The sequence below is a fragment of the Myiozetetes cayanensis genome, unplaced genomic scaffold (genome assembly GCF_022539395.1).
Source record: "Myiozetetes cayanensis isolate MyiCay16 unplaced genomic scaffold, myiCay2020 scf2-11, whole genome shotgun sequence".
Taxonomy (NCBI): Eukaryota; Metazoa; Chordata; class Aves; order Passeriformes; family Tyrannidae; genus Myiozetetes; species Myiozetetes cayanensis.
Window position 1 is genome coordinate 9,556,263 of NW_026087411.1, and position 21,841 is coordinate 9,578,103.

The following is a 21,841-nucleotide window of genomic DNA, read 5'->3' on the forward strand; positions in this document are numbered from 1 at the left end:
GAGCACCTCTGCTCTGCCTCTTCGAAGGCCTTTGCTGATAAAGTACTAAACATGCCATAAAACTGTTTTACAGGCCAGGTCTCACTCTGCTCTCCAGCTTTTTCTCATTAAGGGCATAGCTGCTTCAACGAGGCTCAGACAGCAGCACATTTAACATCTGCATTCCTTGATGTGTTTGGAAATTATTTGAAAACAACTGGGAGAGAAGGACCAGGTTTTTGGGGGGGTTGGGAGGGTGGGCTGAGTGCTTCAAAGAGAAAGTAGATCGACGTGAAAGCCCCAAATTACATAACTAGCCTCACCAAGGAAATAAATTAATTTGTTTCCCAATGGCTTATTTATATAACCCTTTAATTATAGCTAACCATATCACCAGTGTTATACCATGGGAAAATGTCAAACTGTTAAGCAACTCCCCACTCCGCCCTCTCCAGACCGACAACACAATCATTAGGCAACAGCTACATGTTAGAACATCGCCTGCTCTTTTGTCTTGCAAAGGTATGGTTCAATAATGTGGGTATGAAAATGTGACCTCAACTCCAACTCGTTTTCCTAGGGCTTTTGTGTGCTCCTAAACTCTATCTCCCTGTTGGATCGTAAAAACGGGACAGCATTTGACCTGCCTGCAACACAGAAAGGGATATTGTTTAAAAATTCGCCATTTTCCCGGTCTGCCCGTTGAGTCATAATCAGCAGTCGAGTCCTGTAAACTGCGGGTGCTGCTCAGCCTGTGCTGGCTCCTCAAATGTGGTAAGTTTAGGTAGCTCTGTGGACTCCAATTAAAGCATTTCTAATTGTTTCTCATTCAGCAGGCACCAGCTGAGACCCTGCCTTTTGCCCTACAAAGGGTGCAGTGTGTTAAAGCAGCTCCTCGAGGCCCAATGAACACGAGCTATTAGGAGTCATTAGACCAGCCCGAGGTGATGAACAGGATCTCAACAGTAACAGGGAAGATTTTGCAGGTGAGAAACAGCAGAGTTTGCTGAAACTGAAATAATCAAAGCAGCAGTTTCAATCCACTTCAGAAGAGAAAGGCGTAAATACTTCTAAGCAAAACAATCTCCTGACAATAGGGGATAATAAAGCTGGTTGTGGCACATGGAGAATGCTGTCATTTCAACTGTGGGGCTGCAGGAAGGCATTTGTTACAAATGATGAAAATTCTTCCTGTTGTTTTTATGTTTGGATTGGCTTTCAGTACTTGGATTAGTGGAATCTTTCAGGTAAAACGATCTTCTCTGTGAAGGGGCAAGTCTTGGTAGCTTTGTAGCACTGTGATATGAGCAGCTTTATTTAGGGACAAAGATAACTCATCTTAATGCTAAAACAGCCAGTGGAGTTGGATACTACCACTCCATGTATGACCAAACTAGAAGAGGTTGTCAGGGATACTTTGGAATCTCCACTAGTCAGACTCTATCCATCAAGCTGGGTATCCCAAAGATAGGCATCATTCCCACCACGTGTCAATAGGTTCAGGGCAAGGGCTGTATCAGGTGTTTTGGGAAGGCCTTGAAATCATCTTCTTTGGTTAGAAGAGTCATTCCAGGCTCTGTCTTCAAGGACCTTGAACACTCTGAAGTTCAAAAGGAGCTAAAGAGAAAGCATGGTATGCACAGGAATTACCCACAAGAAAACTCCTCAATTAGCCTGCTAAATAATCCTGCCTTTGTATTTCTTTTTAATTTAAAGGTGGCACAAAGTGAGTTTTAGCAAACCATTCCTGCCCAGAGAGATGAAGCAATGCTCTAATTCCACCTTCTCCAGCCTTTGAAGCAGCATTTCGCTGGTCATGGCTGTGATGCCTGAGGTTGGCCTTTAGACCGAGCTCTGAACTAAAAACAGATCAAAAGAAAATTGGTCATCTCCTTCAAAAGGCAGCCGCTCTCCTCCCCGTTTTCACACAGCTGCAACATGAAACAAGGCTCAGTGTGAGGAGCATCTTCTCTAATTCAATATAAATTTTTTTGGCTCCCTGTCTCCATTCAGAAGTCTCGTCCAGAGCATACCCTGGGAAACAACCCTTGAAAACAAGGGGGTCCAGGAGGGATGGATGTGCTTCAAACAGGAAGTTTTGAGTGCACAGGAACAGGCCATACCGGTCTGCCAAAAGGCAAGCCGGCGGGGAAGACAACCAGCCTGGTTAAACAGGGAGATTCTGAAGGAAATCAGGGATAAAAAGAGAGTTTACCGACTATGGAAGAGAGGGCTGGCTACTTACGAAGAATTCAGGAAGACAGCTAGATCATGCAGAAAGAAAATCAGGGATACAAAAGCGCAATTTGAAGTTAAATTGGCCACTTCTGTTAGGGATAACAAAAAGTCCTTCTATAAATACATTAATAACAAAAGGAGGGGCAAAGAAAACCTCCATTCTTTGGTGGACTTGGGAAACATAGTTAATAGAGATGAGGAGAAGGCTGAGGTACTTAACACCTACTTTGCCACAGTTTTTACCAGTAAGACAGGTTGCCCTCAAGGCAACTGGCCTCTGGAGCTGGTAGACAGAGAGAGGAAACCAAATAGCCCCCCTGTATTCCAGGAGGAAATAGTTAGTGACTTACTGAGCCACCTGGATCCTCACAAGTCTATGGGACCAGACAGGATCCATCCTAGGGTGATGAGGGAGCTGGCAGAAGAGCTTACCAAGCCGCTCTCCATTATCTTCCAACAGTCCTGGCTCACTGGGGAGGTCCCACATGATTGTAAGTTGGCAAATATCACCCCAATCCGTAAAAAAGGCTGCAAGGCTGACCCTGGTAACTACAGGCCTGTCAGCCTGACCTCGGTGCCTGGCAGAGTTATGGAACAGATCATCCTGTGTGCAATCACACAGCAGCTCCAGGATGGACAAGGGATCAGACCCAGCCAGCATGGGTTTAGGAGAGGCAGATCCTGTTTGACCAACCTGATCTCCTTTTACGATCAGGTGACTCACCTGGTGGACGAGGGGAAGGCTGTGGATGTGTCTCTCTGGACTTCAGCAAAGCCTTTGACACTCTCTCCCATAATATACTCCTGGAAAAGCTGGCAGCCCATGGCTTGGACAGGGGCACTCTGTGCTGGGTTAGGAACTGGTTGGAGGGCCGGGCCCAGAGAGTGCTGGTGAACGGGGCTGCATCCAGCTGGCGGCCGGTCACCAGTGGTGTCCCCCAGGGATCAGTGCTGGGCCCAGTCCTGTTTAACATCTTTATCGATGATCTAGATGAGGGATTGAGTCCATCATCAGCAAATTTGCTGATGACACCAAGTTGGGAGGGAGTGTCAACCTACCAGAAGGCAGGAGGGCTCTGCAGAGGGACCTGGATAGACTGGAGAGCTGGGCTGACTCCAATGGGATGAAGTTCAACAAGGCCAAGTGCCGGGTCCTGCACTTTGGCCACAACAACCCCTGCAGCGCTACAGGCTGGGCACAGAGTGGCTGGAGAGCAGCCAGGTGGAAAGGGACCTGGGGGTGCTGATTGACAGGAAGCTGAACATGAGCCAGCAGTGTGCCCAGGTGGCCAAGAAGGCCAATGGCATCCTGGCCTGCATCAAGAACAGTGTGGCCAGCAGGAGCAGGGAAGTGATCCTTCCCCTGTACTCTGCGCTGGTGAGGCCGCACCTTGAGTATTGTGTTCAGCTCTGGGCCCCTCAGTTCAGGAAGGATATTGAGGTGCTGGAGCGGGTGCAGAGAAGAGCAACCAGGCTGGTGAAGGGACTTGAGCACAAGTCCTATGAGGAGAGGCTGAGGGAGCTGGGGTTGTTTAGTCTAGAGAAGAGAAGGCTTAGAGGTGACCTCATCACTCTCTTCAACTACCTGAAGGGAAGTTATAGCCAGGTGGGGGTTGGTCTCTTCTCCCAGGCAACCAACAACAGGACAAGGGGACATGGGCTCAAGCTCTGCCAGGGGAAGTTTAGGTTAGATGTTAGGAAGAAATTCTTTACAGAGAGGGTGATCAGGCATTGGAACGGCCTGCCCAGAGAGGTGGTGGATTCACCATCCCTGGAAGTTTTTAAAAAGAGATTGGACATGGCCCTTAGTGCCATGATATAGTAATTAGAGTTGGATCAGGGGTTGGACTTGATGATCTTGGAGGTCTTTTCCAACCCAATCTATTCTATGATTCTATTTTTTCAGATGGGAATAGCAGGTTGGCTATTTCAAACTATTTTGATCTCCGTTCTGAGCTAAAAGAGGGGGGGAAATTGAGGACTTCAAGAAAAAGTGTGGGGTTTGCATCAAGCGAAAATTAAAACATTGAGCCTCAGGGTAGCTGCTAAAATACCAGTGGAATTTTATCTCAGGATTTTACTATGACTGAACAGAGACCCCAGATTATTTTAAGATCTTAGCCATGATTGCAATAAGTAAATGTATTTCCAGCCCTCATGATGGTAGAATAATACCATCAATTGTGAGCAGTGTCTATCTACCCCAAAAGCCTGAAAATAAGGAAAAAATAACAAGACAGCAAAATTCTTGAGCAGCATGCTATAATTTTGTGATTTCTCACCCACACCTGATTTTTAGTCAAAAATTAAGGCTTGCAATGATGAGATTTACACAGGCTCAAATGCCTCTTGGCGACATTTCTGATGACATCCTGAGTTACACAAACAGAATAACTGTGCTGCGATGCAGAGGGTAAGACTGGTCTGGAGAAAACACAAATTGATCAAAATCCAAATTCCTGAACCTTCACAGAAGTTTAGTTAATATATGTTTTTATATTTTTCTCACAAAGTATCATTTCCTGATTTTGGCTGGAGATAGTAAAGTACCTTGAAAAAAAGACTATTTCCATGTTGTATTTAGCTCAGCAGAAGCCAAGACCTACAAGAAATCTCTAGGGAAAACAGCCTTTCCTCCTTTTCCTGGTTGTTGGACTGTCAATCTGCTCCAGGATTCCCTGATGATTCAGCATGGAGTTAGAAAGCAGCATAAAATCTTTCACTTCAAAGTGGTTTTTTTTTTTTTTTCAAACAAGTGTTCTCACTCAGAAAGGCAAGACCTGAAAGCTGAGGCTCTCCAAGCCTCCCATGCTGGTCTAAACTCAGCTGGCTCGAGCTCAGCAGGCCTGGGAGCTGGAATTTGATGGGAAGAGCTTACTGGTGAGCCCTGGTCTGTATTAGCATTTATTCCTGCCCTGTGACTTGGTTGCTTCATTGCATCTTGCAATAACCAGAACTGAGTGGGAGCTGGGATTGGGTAATTGGCAGGCACATGGGGCTTCTAATAATCTGCTCTTCTTCTGGGAAAAGCAAGGAAAACATCAGGTAAAAAAAAAAAACCACTAAAAAAAACCCCCCACCAGAAGTCTTCTGGCTACCCAAAATCTATCAGAGGACCTGGAGAGACACTTTTCACCTGGAAAACAAGGATACGATCTGGAACTGATTTCCATTCTCCCTAATATTCCTCAGTAGAACAGAACATCTGGATTGCTGTAGACAGATGGTCCTGGAGAAAGGCTGGAATTTACCCCACCAAGGCATAACCTTCTCCCATGGGAATAATACCACCACAAAAACACATCAAACCCGAATGGTTCTTGCAACTGTTTGCGCTTCAGGAAGTCAGTTTGCTCCGTTGCTATTTGTAACCAATATAAATTTATCTCCGCTCTGTGCCCACTTTTCTGGCTGTGCAGCGCAGTCACATTGCTGACAATATGTGTGGAAATGGGGATTTATGGTCCACCACGCTATGGCTAATGAAGTTAACAGGGAAAAAGAAAACCCAAACCAAATCCCGTGTTATAGGTTTTTTTTGGGTTACGCAGCTGCACAAATGATACGTGCAAGAAGGAAAAAAACGGAATAGTGTTTTCATTGACTGAAAAATATACAGTCAAATTCTACCAGAAGAATGTTTTCAGTGGAGAAAAGCCAAAATCAGATACCTGTGGGCAAAATTTACCAATAAATGCCTTTTTTTTTTTTTTTAGCTATTCAGGAAAAACTTTTTGAGATTTTCAATTACCTCATGAAAAATTAAGAAAAAAAAAGTATTCAAGGAGCACAGGCTCTATCCTGTGTTCAGTGAAAGCTCTATTTTCTGATCACAGCAATTGCTGACAAAGAATTATGATCAGCTTAGGAAACATTGGCACCTCATGTGTAAATGATGCATCACTGACAGCTCTTATTCCCTGTGTGGCTTCTTTCTGCAGCCCAGTCTCCCAAGGGAGGGTCCAGCAGGAGCTACCTGGAAGCCAGTGGGACATCTGACAAGACCATCCTTGGGGCAGCAATTGCTAAAATACTGAAGTTTGCTTTTCCTCCTGAATCCTCGTGGATGCTCCAGTAGAAGTGTTGACAGGGACAGCACGTTCCTACAGAGGATCTGGCCTGATTTGAGCCTTCCTGACTTATTTTTTTGGCGTGTTGCTGCAAGCGGGTTGGGATCCCGCCAGGGCGGGGGTGAACGGAACAGCATTCCTGGGCTCTTAGTAGTGTTGACCATTGTATTGATGTGAATACATAAAGCCCTTCAAAGGCAGAAAGGTGACTCCCTGTCATGTGCAATGCTCCCCCTAGTCCTTTCAAGCCAGGGATCATCAGCACAGTCTGCACTTGAACCCGGGACACGCTGTTTTTCTCCAGTGAACGGGGCGATGGAGATTACTGCGGTGAATAGTAACAGTAGATGAGGTGCTATCTTCCCCTTTAAATTGAGCCATTCAATTTGTCATGAATGGCTGAGTATTTCTTGCTGGCATTTGGGACTTGGATTTCAGCGCTGGGAATAGAGTGAATAGGATCAATGATGAAGCTGAAGTACAAAAAGGAGGAGCAGAAAAGGGCAAAGGACTAAAACCGATAGAGACAAGCAATTACAAGGTGTATTAATGTACGCTGGGCTAGGCTGGAAAGAGGGAAGAACTTATTGTTATTCTGGGGGATTTTTTTTCCATGAAAGATAAAGGGGAGGGAAGTGAATATTTGTTATTCGGACAAAGCTGTGGCTGCAGAGAATAAAGGGACCTTTTAGAACGTGGCAGCTGCCTCTGAGCCTCGAGCCGTGGTACTTGATACTCCAATCTACCCTCTAGTGCTTTTTGGGCAGCTTTTGAGAACAGCAAGGAAGGCATTCAGAAGGAAGACAATGACAAATGTCAAGAAAGAGAGAGGAAACCTGGAGTTTAAAAGACTATTGAGTGACAGGCGGGTTAGATCAAAGGCAGACATTTACCAGGTATTTATAATTGCAATGCTAATCAAGGTTAATCAGAGAAAGCAGAGCCCAGGGGTGGATGTCTAGTCAATCTTTAAGCACACATATATATATATTTCATGCACACATATGCATGAACACCACACATATGTATGTATGTATTGTACTTCAAAAGTCATTCAACCAGCCACTGTCACCCCATTCTGGTTTTCTCTGGGATTTAAAGGATTGTGCAGGCAGAGTATTTGAAACCCTTGGCTCCCAGAGCCAGTGAGATGATTTGAAGGGAACACACAAGATGGGGCTCATGTATAAATCACTGGAAAAAAGAGACAGTCGGGATTTGTTTCTTTATAAATAGGTAACAAATCCCCAAAATCTGTGTCCAGCAAGACTGTGTTTGTTTTCGTGGCTTTTAACACAGAGAAAGGAGAATCCCTATTAAAGGATTTTAAAAACTGAGTTTCTTATCTTGCTAATTTCGAGGGCTGGATTTTCCAGGAGCTCAGTACCAGTTACACAACTAAATGAGCATCAGCTTTTCTAAAGGCTGAACAATTCTGCAAACATGGGCTCAACTCTGAGCACTTTTGCTTACCAGCCCTTTTCAATCTTATCTCTCTCACAGACATGCTCTCTCTTGTTATCATTCTTCCACCCATTCCTTTCCTATGCCACACACAGATTTCAAAAAAACAAAACAAAAACATTTCCTATGGGAGTCTCTCCACACTCATTTTAAGAAAAGGCCGTTCTTGTTCGCCCTCTGTGGTGTGTAGCAGTCCCAGCTGTGTCTTGCAGCCAGTTCAGCTACAACAAGACTTAACTGTGTCTAGAACAATTCCCAATACCACAGCTATGTCTGACTTTACCAGCAAAACCAGTCTAAAGTCCTGCACTCCCTGATCTAGAAAACGAAATGGTTTGTGTAAAAAACACCACACACAAACTCTTAATGAGAGAGCCCAGCAACACTAAATGAATAATTGTGTATGTATCCAAATATCTCCCAAAGACTGCCAGTGATGGAGCTTTTTTGCCCATAAATCAACAACTGAAGCACTAAGTCTTATGACGTGTCTGGACTAATTCCTGAAATTATAGGGTCTCTGTCAGGAGTTTTAGGAACATGTAATACAAATCAAGTCAACTTTTGAAAATGCATTATTTATGCAGGGGGTATCATGTCTATAAGGAAAGATACTTCTGGCCATGGGCTATAAACTCCCTAGCCAAGCACTATCAGAAAGCAGTTTTCTCCATGTATAAAAATTATATTCATACTTTAATAACATGGATTTTGCTTCCTTTTTGCTAGGTCCAGGATGCAGAAAGGAAAGGGGTGATAGGCATCACAGAGGAGTATTAATGTACAGCCGAGGGAGAGGTGGAAATATTCACCCTGGGGGCAAAGGATGCTCACGCTGACAGCGAACCTGCTGTGCTGACGCTGCGGCAGGAGCTGCGACCCCACAGCCAAGAGATCCCAGGCTGGGGCTTCCCATCCTTCTCCCTTGCCTGTGGGATTTGAGACCCAGACAGCAGGGAAGGAGCAAGGGAAGGAGGGGTTGAGGGCTGATGCCCCAGTGGCTGTGCGGGGAGGAGCGCATGCACCGGCACAAGCATTTTGGGCAAGTCTGAACACAACCACTGCAGAAATGCTCATGGTGATCCCTCCAATGCTGCAAAAGAAGGTAAGAGGAATACTGGGGGAAGGACAGAGAAAGCCTCACACCCACACACAAACCAAAATTAATTTCTGAAATCACAGTGATGGTTCTGTGGGCTCCCTTGTTACCTCTAGCCAAGGACAACAAAGGTGTCACCTTCTACCTCTCTGTCACCTTCATACACTCTTTTTCACAGGTGTTTCTTCAAGCACACAGATTAGACAATACAAACACTAAAAATCTGAATATAAGAGACTGTTTGAAAGTGTTTTTGAATTAATGCAGCTGTGTTTGTCAATGTCTGTCCTAAATGAAGGAGTGTGGCATCATTATATTGAAAATGAAACAGGATTTTAAAAGGTTAAAAATGGGCCAAAACCCAAATATATCAGTTTCTGTTTGGAGTAGGATTAGGTTAGCATTCAGAGGTTTAAGTCTGAGGCTGGAGCCAGGTGAAGGTTTGGGTCTGTCAGCACAAGCATCCCATGATCAACTGAGCCAATATTCAGCCCCAGCATTGGAAAGCTTGTAAGTTCATTTGGAGGCAGTTTGGTCTTGCAGGAGCTCTGCCATTTTTGACAGCATCCAAAAATCAAGCAAAAAAAGAGGCTCCTGGACTACTATTGTTTTTTTAAATAATAATAATAATAATAATTTGTATTTTTATTCTTATTATTATTTGAACCCCACTGTGGGTTCTAAACAAGTTCAAGTCTGGGCAGACATGCTGAAACAAAACCACCCTTTATTCTGGGAGAAGGATAGATCTGAAACTCCAGTTTGGTCCCCTCTCTACTTTAGTGATATCTATCTTAAAGCATGCTCCTTTTCAAAATGAATTAAGGATACAGCAGCCTCTTATCAAGGCTCCTCCCACCAATAAATAGAAATACTGCTTGGATTATTCTGCACTAGTTGAAGAGTTAAAAGCTTTTGTTAACAATTAACAGGTTCAATTACAAAACTCAACACTATTTTGCCATCCCATCTAAGATCTGCTGGGACACAGGTCCTTTCATGTGCACCCTCATTTTTCTCCACTGTACCACCCTTCCTAAAGGAGCTACTCCCAGGGTGAAGCTTCTGTTTCTGTCAGGTGACATCACTGTGCCCCTGGAAAATCAGCGTTCCCTGGACTTCTGAATTTCACTTCTTATACTTCTCAAGTCTGCTTTTGTCTTGAAGTTATTTTGACTTTTAGTCACTCTTCTGGTCATTTTCAAGAATTTGTATAAATAAAAGGCTGAGAATGTGGCTTATAATCTTCTCTCTTTTATCTTGCATCACTTCCGGAAGACAAAAATTCTGGAGCTAAGCAGAAGTTGCAATTTTATTTCCCATCTCACCCACAAGGTAGGATGCATATATGCTCCTGAAGCACCTTCCTGAGTGTTTTCTCAGTACTATTCTGCTGAAAGGTTTCCTAACTTCCAAATTTCTATGTATTAGCCACTGCTCAGTTCTAGGGAGCTGAAGGGCCACCAAAACATCAAGCAATAATTGATATTGGCTCCCTTTTGTTTCTGTTTTTATATAGCACTGTTATATCCACTGGGCAGAGAAAGCTTCCTAATAAAGAGTGGGGCAGTGAAAACTTGGAGCCTTAGGCAAGGCAAGTCTGGGTGCTCCTCTTCTCCCCCCTGCTCCCTGTGCCTTGGAGATTAACTTTACTCTTGCCCTGGTTTCACCTCCTGACGTCACAGCAAAGCCAGTCGCGATCACATCCATCCCCTGCTCATGATCTCTCACTTCTGCTCATCCAGACAAGCAAACCTGTGTGACTTACAGAACTTCAAATAAAAGAACCAAGTTTCTACAGGCCTTCAGGGTGTTAACTGCCTCTTCATGGCTGAGAAGTTGGTTGCTGAAGAAATGCAGAACTCCTACTCCCCCCTCTGTTGCTGTTATTCCCACGTCTACATATTTGCTACCACTTCAGTGGTCCTTCCCTCGTTGAGCAGATGGAAATGAGGTGGCCCAACGGGTAGGATGATAATCAGCCTCTCTATTCATCTGTTGACTCTGTGAACTCTGCAGATCACTGCAACTCAAAGGCCTGACTGCATATCAGACAGACATCCCTGAGCCAGCTTGCTCAGAGGTGACCATGTCACTGTGGCTCTCTATGGTATTTAGCCAAAAAACCTCTGCAGCTCCCAGTCAGCCCCTCCCCAAATCTCAATTCCCATGTCACCGCACCCAAGAAAGGCAATTTAAAGCCAATCCAGGTGTGGCAATGCCTGCCAAGCCCTTGACTGCAGTGCAAAGCATTGCCAATGTCCATCTGCTCTGATAGCCACAAGACTTGAAAATTCATGAGATCTTAACATAACTAAAGAGTCTCTTAAGGGTTTTTGACTGAACAGAAGATCCAGATAGCAAGGACAGAGGAAATTCCTTAATTCTGAGGTATTTCAAATCTACAAGAAACTTCTGGTTTGCTTTAAGGTCACAACTTGGATAACAGCCTTTTAACAGCCAAGCAAATTCCCAACCTTCTGCGTTACAAAGAGGGGATATTTCACTCAGCCTTGGCTTATCTTGCTCTGCCTTCCTCATAACCATCATCACCACCACTACAGCTGCACGTTGTTTCAGCAGGAAATATGGGAGACAAATGCAAGAACCTGAGTGATCAGAAATAGATGGAGGGGGGCAAGGAAGGAAAAGAAAGAAAAGGAGAATAAATGCATAAGTAACAGGAATCTGGAGAGCACGAGGAAATGGAGGAGAGAGCTGTGGCTGTGAGAGAGACTGAAAACCCAGCTAGATAGATCCAGGACCACCAAACCTTGGAGATTTCCTTTCTCTGAACCAGCTGTCTGATTTAATTAACTTTCCTACCATTATCAGGCATCAGCAAGGGAGAAGGAACACACACTCATTCCACTGTGGAACAGATTCCTGTTGTGTCCTTTGCTACAGGGTCTGCACAAACATAAGGCTGTTGGCTCCCTGAGAGGTAGGACAGAAATGTCCCATCATACCCACATAGTTCTGAAAAGTGGGAGAGACAAATCCTATTTTTTATTTGCTTTTTTACTCTTTATTTATTTGCTTTTGCTTCTTTCCCAGGCACTTTCTTCCTTCTAGGTCAGCCAGTTTAAATTGGAGCCTGTAGCAAGAGATCCATTTCTCACCAAACAAACTCCTCTACAGGAAAGCTCATGTCTTTAAATATATTTTTGAGCAAATTTCCCCTCTCCTCCCCCTTTCTGAATTTAGTTGTTTTATTTGTCAGCTGATAATATGGACAAAATAGTGCCTCTGCCCTGCACGGGAAAGTCAGTAAAAGAGCTTCTCAGGAGTGACTGGAGCGGCTTGGGAATACATCTACCTTGGCAGGAAAGTTCCAATTCCTTCACTTTTTGAGGCTTAATAAATTCCTGCTCTCTTCAGTAATAATAAAACAAAATCAGTCTCCTGGGGAAGAATTCACTCCAACACACTGTGCTATTTCAGTCATTCTGAGCTTTCATTGGTGGGAGATATATATATATAAATAAAAAAAAAAAAAAAGGATGATAAACTCTTCCAAAAAATAATAATGAAAAAAAAGATAAAAATAAACCCATCCTAAAAATGGACTTCATCCTTCTCCCCAGTCCTTGTATGGAATTTCTGTAATGGGTGCTTAGTGTGTGGATGGGAAGTAGGGCTCAGTTAAGTGTCTTCCATCCTCAAGGCACTGCCAGTACAAAAGGTAGAGATTATCTCTGAGCATTGAAAATACCAGGTTTGGAGAAGTTGTACATCTGATTTATACCTCCCATGCACCATCCATGATACTTCCCAAACAGCTCGTGATTCCACTGTCACATCTACTTGACATAGTGAGAAAAGTGGGTTTGTGTCTCTGCTTTTCCCATATCCCACCGCTCGGGTGAGTTTGGGAAGGAAAGGGAAGGAGGGTGTTAAGCTGGGCACAGATCAAGGATGATTTTAGGTCTAAAAGCCTAAATTGTTCTCCTCTCCACTAATGAAAAATGTCTTTTCAGGTGGAAAACAATCCACAGGTCTTTCATCACTGAAGCCCTGACACTCTGTAAAGGCCTCCACACTCATGAAGTTATTGAAGCACTTTGCAGAATAGGCAATTATTGCTGCTGGACAAGAAACTGATTCTTTTAATTTACTGACAACTTACAAACTATTCTGACCTAACCTGAAATAGAAACATGGAGTTGAGCCTCTTTTGAGACACAAAAAAACAAGGCAGGAAAAAAGTTCAGTTCAGATTAATTAAATGATCAATTAAGAGTTACAGTCAACCCACTGTGAAATATGATGTTTTAGGGAGAGGCATTTCACAAACACATTTCAAAATCCAGCTGGAAGAACTGTGGTGCAATTTTTCTGGAAAATAAATTTTAGTTAAATGTATTAGACAGGTTTAGGTAAATATAATAGTAATGCCTTATGTTCAAACAGGAAAAACATGCAGAAAACACTCCCTTTTCATTAGTTAAGGGCACAGGCAATGCACCTCCTGTTCAGCTGCAGGATCTTGTACAACCCCACTCCCACAAGGGAGCTGAGCTACCAGCAGGACAAACGTACTTCTGGACCTTCACTAAATTTAAACCCAAGTTGCAAAACTGAAAGTATTGCCTCAGAAACTGCCACCTGCCTGGAGGACTAAGAATTTTACAAACCAGACAACTTCCCCCCTCCTAAATTCCAGTATATGAATTCATTTGAATCAAAACCTAAATTAAGCAGTCAAAGATTAAAAGAACTGGAGGATACTCAAGAGCACAACTTCATCTCAGTTTGGCCATTAAACTTTCAAAATATTGCACATTTGTGTATGAACAACCGGTATATTGAAAAATAATTGAATATATGTTAAGATGAAGGAGTACAGCTGCCTTAGTAGGTGAAGTCAGTACTGTGAGTATGTCAGTAATGAAAGACTGAAGCTAGTGCTCTTAACAATTGTTTCAAATCCAGACAAAATCCTGAAATAATAAAGGAAGCACAGATCTCCATCATAAACACATTTATTATTTCCACATGGTGTTTGTGTGTGTTTGTACAATATATGCAACTGAGCTTGCCTTCACAAATTAGAAATGGTTCGCATTCCATACACACAATGACTGCTCACATAAGAGGCCTCAAGGTTTGTTTTCTGACACACTGGAGAGTGCAGGAAACCTTGAGAAAAATCAGTGTGATCTGTTTAGCACTCCCTCCTTGGAGCTGGGTGCGGGTGCAGAATTTTTTGCTGCAAAGGTTCATGAGCCCAGAGGTTTGGTTTTTTTTTTTGGGTTCATGGCTCATGAACCAAAGCCCACTGCAGGCAGGGAGGTCAAGCCCCTGCAAAGGTTTATGAACTTCTCTGCTCTCACCCACAGCCCTCAGCATTTCCAGGATGGCTCTCAGGAACACTGACACAAGCTGAGAGTTTGAGCTGCACAGAAAAACGGGGCAACCAAAGCCTAAAAGCTGAGGTTGCTGATCCATGTGATCCACGAGGGATTCTTAAACCCACAAGTTGGTTTTTAATGCCTAATGAAAGAACTCAGGTCAAGATTTTAGCTGCTTTTAGACAATAATATCCCACTAATTTTACTTCAGCTTTAGCTGCCTAAATTCTGTTAACAATCTAGACACACAACAGAGAAAAAACATGGATTTTTCCCATATACCCCAAGCCAGTAACGTGGTATAATCACTGGTGAGCAGACTTGGTTTTGGTAATGAAAAACCTAATTGTTATTTATAATGAGGTGCCTTCATGATACTTAAGTGATGCAAAAGTAATATATCCACATGTATTTTAGGCCCCTCCATTCTTGGATCTGCCTTAGCCACATGGCCCTACACCCCTCAGCTCACCCAGTAGGCACAAGCAGAATTACAGTAATAATCTACTCTGCTGAAGACTCTTAGATCATCTTCCACATGAGAAGGGCTGTGTAAGAGCAATAAAGGTTTTTAAAGCAGATATTTAACCTCAGTCACACAGAACCAGCAAAGAGCAGTGTCCTGGCATCCCTTTAGACCCTTCAGACAGAATGTACCAGTATGATGCTCTTTTAATCTCTTCTGGGGCCAAATAAAATATTTTTTTTGGCTATTAAGTTCAGCCCAAAATACTCTCTAAACTCTACATAGTCCTAAATATTGTCTGATAAAGAATTTTCTCTGTGTGTCTGTGTGTGCTGGGTTGTGACTGCAAAGTAACCAAGCACCTTTTTGAATGTGTAAAATGAGCCAAGTGGCTTTGGAGGATTCTCTTGTAACTCTTTCCTTCACTTGCCTCTGGATCCTTTCTCCTTTATTACCTGAGCATCCCTCTAGGGCAGAACTCTGCAAATGCCAGTTACTCTTGAGGAAGGAAGGTTTTAATGAATGGGGAAATGAAGCACTTAACTCCAAGGCCTAACACATAATTTCTTTTATACAGTTAGCCTTGCATTTTAATGATTTGGTTGTTTTTTCGATACCTAATCTTATTTTCTCATTTTATTTTTTGTTATTTTTTTAGTCACAGTGCTCACTTTTAAACACTTACTTAAATTTAAAACTAAGAAGTAAGGTATTTTAGATTTTTTTTTCTGGCTTTAAAGATTGTTTTAACTGTTTTGTCCCTGCTCTTGCTCTGCACCTGCTGCTCTACCCACACATTACAGCACTAGAACCACTGGAAACTTAAAAAATGTGACTGATACGTTTAGTGCCACGGCAGGCAATAGTGCCTTTTGCAGTGGCATTTATCCAAACACTGCCTTGTGATCAGTAAAACACAATATTTCCAGTAACACAGCCATAAGATGCATGCTTTGAAATCAAAAGCAAAGGCATCACTCAGGAGCTGCTGACCATGTTCACGTGAATCTCTCAGAGCAGGCAGGGAGAAATAATGTACAACTTCAGTTATAGTCTCTGTCATCACTTTCCTACCTGGAAAACTCCATTGTTTCCTAAAGGATTGAAGCAGAAAATTCATAGACAATAAGACCTCTGGTGATTATTAAGATGCAACCTCTGTCTCAGCAATCCCCTGACCTGCCAACTAGGAGATGCTACAAGGATCTACCACAGAAGATTAAAATATTGTCCCAAAGAGTCTTTCCAATGTAACTTAGGGCAGGCTTCACTTCCTGCTGGAAAGCTCTAGGTTGTTTGGACACTTTGCTCTCTGGAGGTAAATAAACCTGATTCTCATTTGGCATCAATCAGCACAACTGTGGCATCAGAAGGGCTCTGCTCTGCACAGTCAGCACCGATTCTGGTGGTGGTCTGACCCAGAGGGTGCAGATGAACTACTTCAAAAAAGGAGTTGATCTGTACTTATGTCATTCACACCACATTCCCTTCAGGTCTTCCTGCACTGACTCTGTTTCTTAAAAGTGAGTAGCTACAGCTTAAGGCAGCCAAGTCAGCCCAGTTCAAAGTTCTCAGTTCTGACAGTTTTATCTCAAGAAGTTTCTTAATCCAAAACCAGTCACTGAAATGGAGAGATGTTCCTACACCAGAAGTGGCAAGCTATTCCCAATGTTTATTCAAGGTTTAACCTAGTCTTGCTGAAACCTCAAGGAAGTTTCCCATGGATTTCACAGAGTCACAGAACTGTTAGGGTTGGAAGGGACCTCTGGAGACCATCCAGTCCAACCCCCCTGCCACGGCAGGGTCACCTGGAGCAGGTGACACAGGAACATGCCCAGGTGGGTTTGGAATGTCTCCATTTTGAAAGGGTAAAGCTAAATATCTGAGTGGTGGCCCAAAATCAGGAGTGATTTAGAAACCAGATGTGCAGGGATGAGCCTGGAAACCACTTGTGCACTCCACAGAGCAAAATCCAGCCTAGAGTTTTTCCCCACTTTACATGAGGAGGTGGTAGAAAGCTTTCCTACCATCAAAAATGGGTGAGGTTTGTGAATAGCAGAGGCTTGCTTCAAAATGTTTCTAAAAACACAGTTGTAAATCAAGTGTTGTTTCCCTGAGACATATTAGTGAGAAAAGCTGGTGGATATTAACACTGTACTGCAAGGGCAGTGGCAGTTTGCAAAAATAAAACTAGACACATTTCCTTGAGAGAAAAGTCCCCTTCCTTGGATCCTCTTGGTACACTGATACATGGTGGTCAAGCACATTACAAAGAGAGAAGGAAATTTCATTTGGCACTGGTCAGGATTTTGAGGGGAAAAAACGAACACCGATACCCAAGGAAGAGAATTTGTACAGCTGGATAAGTACGGGCACAGTTGCATGTAATAAGGTTGTCCTCAGAAGCAAAACTTAAATCATAATCTTCCACCTTTGTTAATTACCTAGAGTGGATTCCTGTTGGAGATTTATTTAGCAGAAGTTGCCACTCGAGATAATTCGTGCCCTGGGTGAGTGCATGCAAGAGTTACAAACCCTGAGCAAAGCAGTTGTGAAGAGGCCTAAGTGCAGCCCTGGCTGCTTTGGTAGGTACATCTGTGGGAATACACACATGCCCTGCTGGATAAAGGAACAGGAGCTGGGAGAACTGCTCCAGGATGGTGTGAGATACAAATGAGTGAAGTTCAGCAGGACTGACTCGAGTATCCTGGGTGGGGAGTGCACGTGTATGGACGGTGGGAGAAGGTGCAACCGAAGGGACAAGGACTAGTGAGGCTGTAAAATACATGCACTGAGGTGCTGAGGTGAATGTTGGACGATCAGCTTTCATTACCAACAGCTGCAGGGCTTGGAAACTGCTGTCTATAAAGGGGTGATTGTCCAAGAGAGCACGCTGTGATTCCCATTTTATGTGGTTTTGGCACAGTGGGTGGGAATTATTATCTCCTGTGCCAATGGTGTGAAGCTCAGAAGGAAGTTAAGATGCACACCTATCCCAGTTGTACAGCAGATGTACACATCACCACTGTTTTTATTCTTTGACTGTTCTGATTTGATTCTGTCAGTGAGAAATGCAGTGCAATGCTGGGGAGGGGGTGGAAGAAAAGACAAAACAGAGCCCGCATTTCAAAAGGAGAGAGATGTTTTGGCTACCACCTGACAAAAGTACTTGCAACTAATACCAGCTGGCTGCTCAGACATGTAGATCAGGGCTGGTCAGCAGCTTTGCATCACTTGTTGAGCGATAATAAGACTGCATTTGCTCAAATGATGACCCAATTAGTGCCCGAGTGACAATGTGGCACCAGTCGCAAATCCCACAGCCCCGTGGCCAGAAGCATCAGGCAGAGGACAATGAATGTGCCTGCTCAGTTCCAGCACAAAAGAAATATGAACTATTTCTGACCTTTTCTCTCCCGTACTTCTGACCCGTGAACAGCCTGACAACTTCTGCTGATAACAGTTTATTTTTCACTGAGCAGAGACTCTGCCTCCTGGGCAGCTCCGTGCTGCCTACAGTGCTAGGTACAAATAAAACCCCACAAAACTCGGTCCCTGCCCCAGGATGCTGCTCCTGTGGCAATCTGGAAATGATTACTTGACACTTTAAAAACTCATAACCGTCACGCAGGGCATTTTTTCCTCTGGAAAAAAAGGTGACTCCCTCTGGATAACACGTGGAGAACTGAAGAGTCAAAGCACTAGGCAAAGATTTAACACTCTCTGTGGGTTTGTTATCAGAATGAGTAACAGCCATATCATGCATTTAAAAGAGACAGGGTTGACACATGCCACCAGGGACTTGAGCTCATGAGGAACCTGATTCATCTCCAAGGGAAGAGTAGCAAATAGGGCAGATGCTACTTTCTCTTTTTCCTTACTTGCATTTAAATATTAGATGAGAAAGGATGACCAGAGCATTTTTTGAAACAAGAAATAGCAACAGTGCTGAAGGAATGGTCTGGGCCAGGACAGAGCCACACAGAGACCCAGAGAAACTCTTTGCTCTCTTTACTGCACCCCTGAAGCATAACTCTAGCTTGCCAAAACCCCTATTAAAATTCCCATCTTTGCAGTATTCCCAAAATATCAGCAAATTCATACTTATTTTAAGCAAACACAGAAAACTGATTCCAGCAGTAAAATGGCAGGGTTTGTGAGTGTGGGTCAGAGTTAAGTTTGTTCTCACACAGGAGCAGATTCTCACATGAAATTACGGGGCACAAATGCGGAGAAAGAAGGCACAAAGACATGGAAAAACTGAAATCCTAAACCGGGTTCTTCTCAATGGCCTGGACTTTAGAACTTCTCATCAGTGAGGGCTACACAGCCTGAACTAAGCCATGGTTACTTTTATGATTATAGTGGCAAAGTAGCCGAGACCTCAGCCAGTTAAAAACTTCCTCCTTCAAGCCTTACATTCATAAAATTTTAAGGACTGAAAGGCTAAACTGGAATACGCTGTGGCTGCTTTACAAGCACAGCATCTAAAGGGCTTGGCAGAGCCAGAGTCCACTGATTTCCACTGCCCTGTGGAGCTGCTAAGCTCCGGAGGGTTTCTGGGCTCCTTGGCTGGACCACACAGCTCTGGCTGCCCACTGTGGCTGCCAGGATCCACGGGGCTGCCCCCACTCACTGGTGTAATGATGGAGCTGTTCCCTTCTGAAAATCCGGGATAACGACTTCCAGTAAGGACATTTGCACCCAAAGAGCCATTTTGATGCCTGCACTCCCTAGTCGTTATTTTGACAAAATTAAAGCAGAGCTCGTTTCATGTAAACAGGATCTCACTCTTTCCACGGCAGCATCAGCACTTGAAATCTGATCCAAAGTGGTTAAAAGTGATAATATCTTTGTGGTTTGGGTGGAAAAAAAAAGTCAGAGTTACTGTGTGTTTATGCATGGCTATTTCTATGTGAATGCTGAAGTTCCCATTGAATTTCCTGAATGAAAAGGGTGCCAAAGACTCAGGAAACGCTACTTTCTCGTGCAAGAAAACTCCTGTAATTTGAAAAGTGTAGATGAGATTTTGGAGAATAAAAAATTACAGATTTCTTTTTTTTTTTCTTTCCTCCTATAGTGCAATCAGCTTCAAGGGAAAATCTTGCTGCTTTGCAAAAAACTAGAAAGGTGAAAGATGAGTTTGGGTTGAAGCATTTGCGGACTCAACTCCAGACACAACACTTCCATCCTCGATTTTCCCGAGGCGAGGCGGCTGTGGGAGAGGGATGTGCAAATGCTGATTGGCAGCCTCCTGTCTTGACTTCATTAAGCAGAGTGCTCACAAAGTGCTAACTGGAGCCTGTTATTCACTCCATTCAGCTCACACCTGGTTCTTAGTGAGATGTTGCACTGGTTTAACACAATGAGCTATGGCTTTATTGCTCTCTGCTATTTCCTCCTCCCTCCAGCTTGAAAAACTACACTTGGATCAATGGCTGATGTCAGCGTGGGAGTAACAACCTTCATTTATAGCAGCAAGCAGGACATCTGGACAGGCCAGGGAAAGAGGCAGGGAGTAAAGCCATCAGGATGTGCAGATTACATCGTTATCATAAGAGTGCTTGGTCTGAGGAAAGCTCTTTAGTGTGGAAACATCCAAAATGCTCCTTCCCTCAGCTCAGGGTTTTTCCTCTGAAGGACAGAGAAATGACAAGAGAACTGGGACTGACAGCATAAGTGTATAAGTGCAGAGAAAAACAAATCCAAAGAGTATTGTAGCTGCTCAGGCCAATCCTTAAGGAAGATGAAGGGATGGTAGTAGAAAAACCAGAGTCAAGTACAATAAATGCAACCTTAGAGTTGGGTGGCACCTTGGTGATCCAGGTCCTGCAGCCAGTTCTCCCTTCAGGACAAACCAGCCATGTTTTCAGTGCTCAGTTCCCTCCCACCTACATTTTTTTTCTCCCAGTTATTTATCTGCCTTGTGGACTGCCAGGTTTTTAGGGGACAAGGACCATTTGCGTGTTACCTGTCAGTACCTGGAGCTAATAATTGGTAGAGGAAGGGTACTGCAGGGCACATCCTCCTTGTATTGATGTCCCAGGGAGAACCCCAGCATATTCTTATCTCTACCTTTGTTAGCAATGAGGGTAGAGGCTATACCTGTTCAACATTTGCCTTTCTTTTGCACCTTAAAAAAAATAAATATATATAAATCCCTGAAGAATTCATGACACTGATACGAACAGGCACTTAAACCTTCCTTGAACTGGGAAGTTGGTTTTATGTCAGGAACAAGTGTGAGTTTTACTTGGGGCTCTGTTCAGCTTTCTGTGGTGAAGGCTTAATGCCAAAAACCTTTTCACATGGAAGGTGCTATAATTCCAGCCACTGGACAAAAAACCATTGCTTTTACTTGCTAAATTACTTCTGAAGGGAAATTCCATTTTCATGGAGAAATTTAAGCATTTCCACAGCAAAGATGACATTTCCTGGCAAAAATAACATATTTTTTCCCTTTCCATGTCAGCTCCTCATTTAAAAGCAGAAAACTAATTTGATTCCTTTATGAGAATTAGAAAACAAATACAGAGGACAGCATTTTGCTTTTGTTTTTAGTTCACTGAAATGAAAATTAAAATTATTTTGCACAGTTCTAGATTACTAAGCAACTTCTTACGATCCAGAAGCACAAATGGCGGGGGGGTTCATCCACTAAAAAAAAAAGAAAAAAAAAAAAAAGAGCATTCCCTTGCTTAAATACCTATCCCTTTAGGCACTTGGAGCCCTTCTCTAATATGTCAGAAATCAATTATCTGGTTATCCTCTAATTTATTAAACCCCCTGTCTCGGATGCTGAGAATATTTGGAAGCTGCTGTAATGGGCTTTGTACCGGCGGAGAGAGATTTGTGCCAATGCATTTTGCACGACTCAGCCGAGGCATCTTGGCATCCTGAATCAATCTGTGCCCCAGCGAATCCGCTTTAATTAATGTCCAACGTAGCGTGCCGTGGTGGAGCGGACAGCTGGCGGCTTATCTTGCGTGACCTTGGGTGACAGACACAATCTGGGATAACGCTAATGTGTGCCTTTTGTCAGTTGATACCGGGGGGCGGCCAAAAAGTCAGGGCTTCAACAACCGGATGATTAGCACGCATATCCACAGGGATCAAGATGGGAGAGGAGATATGTCCGCACCCCGCGAACTCGTCTCGGGGCCCTGTGATT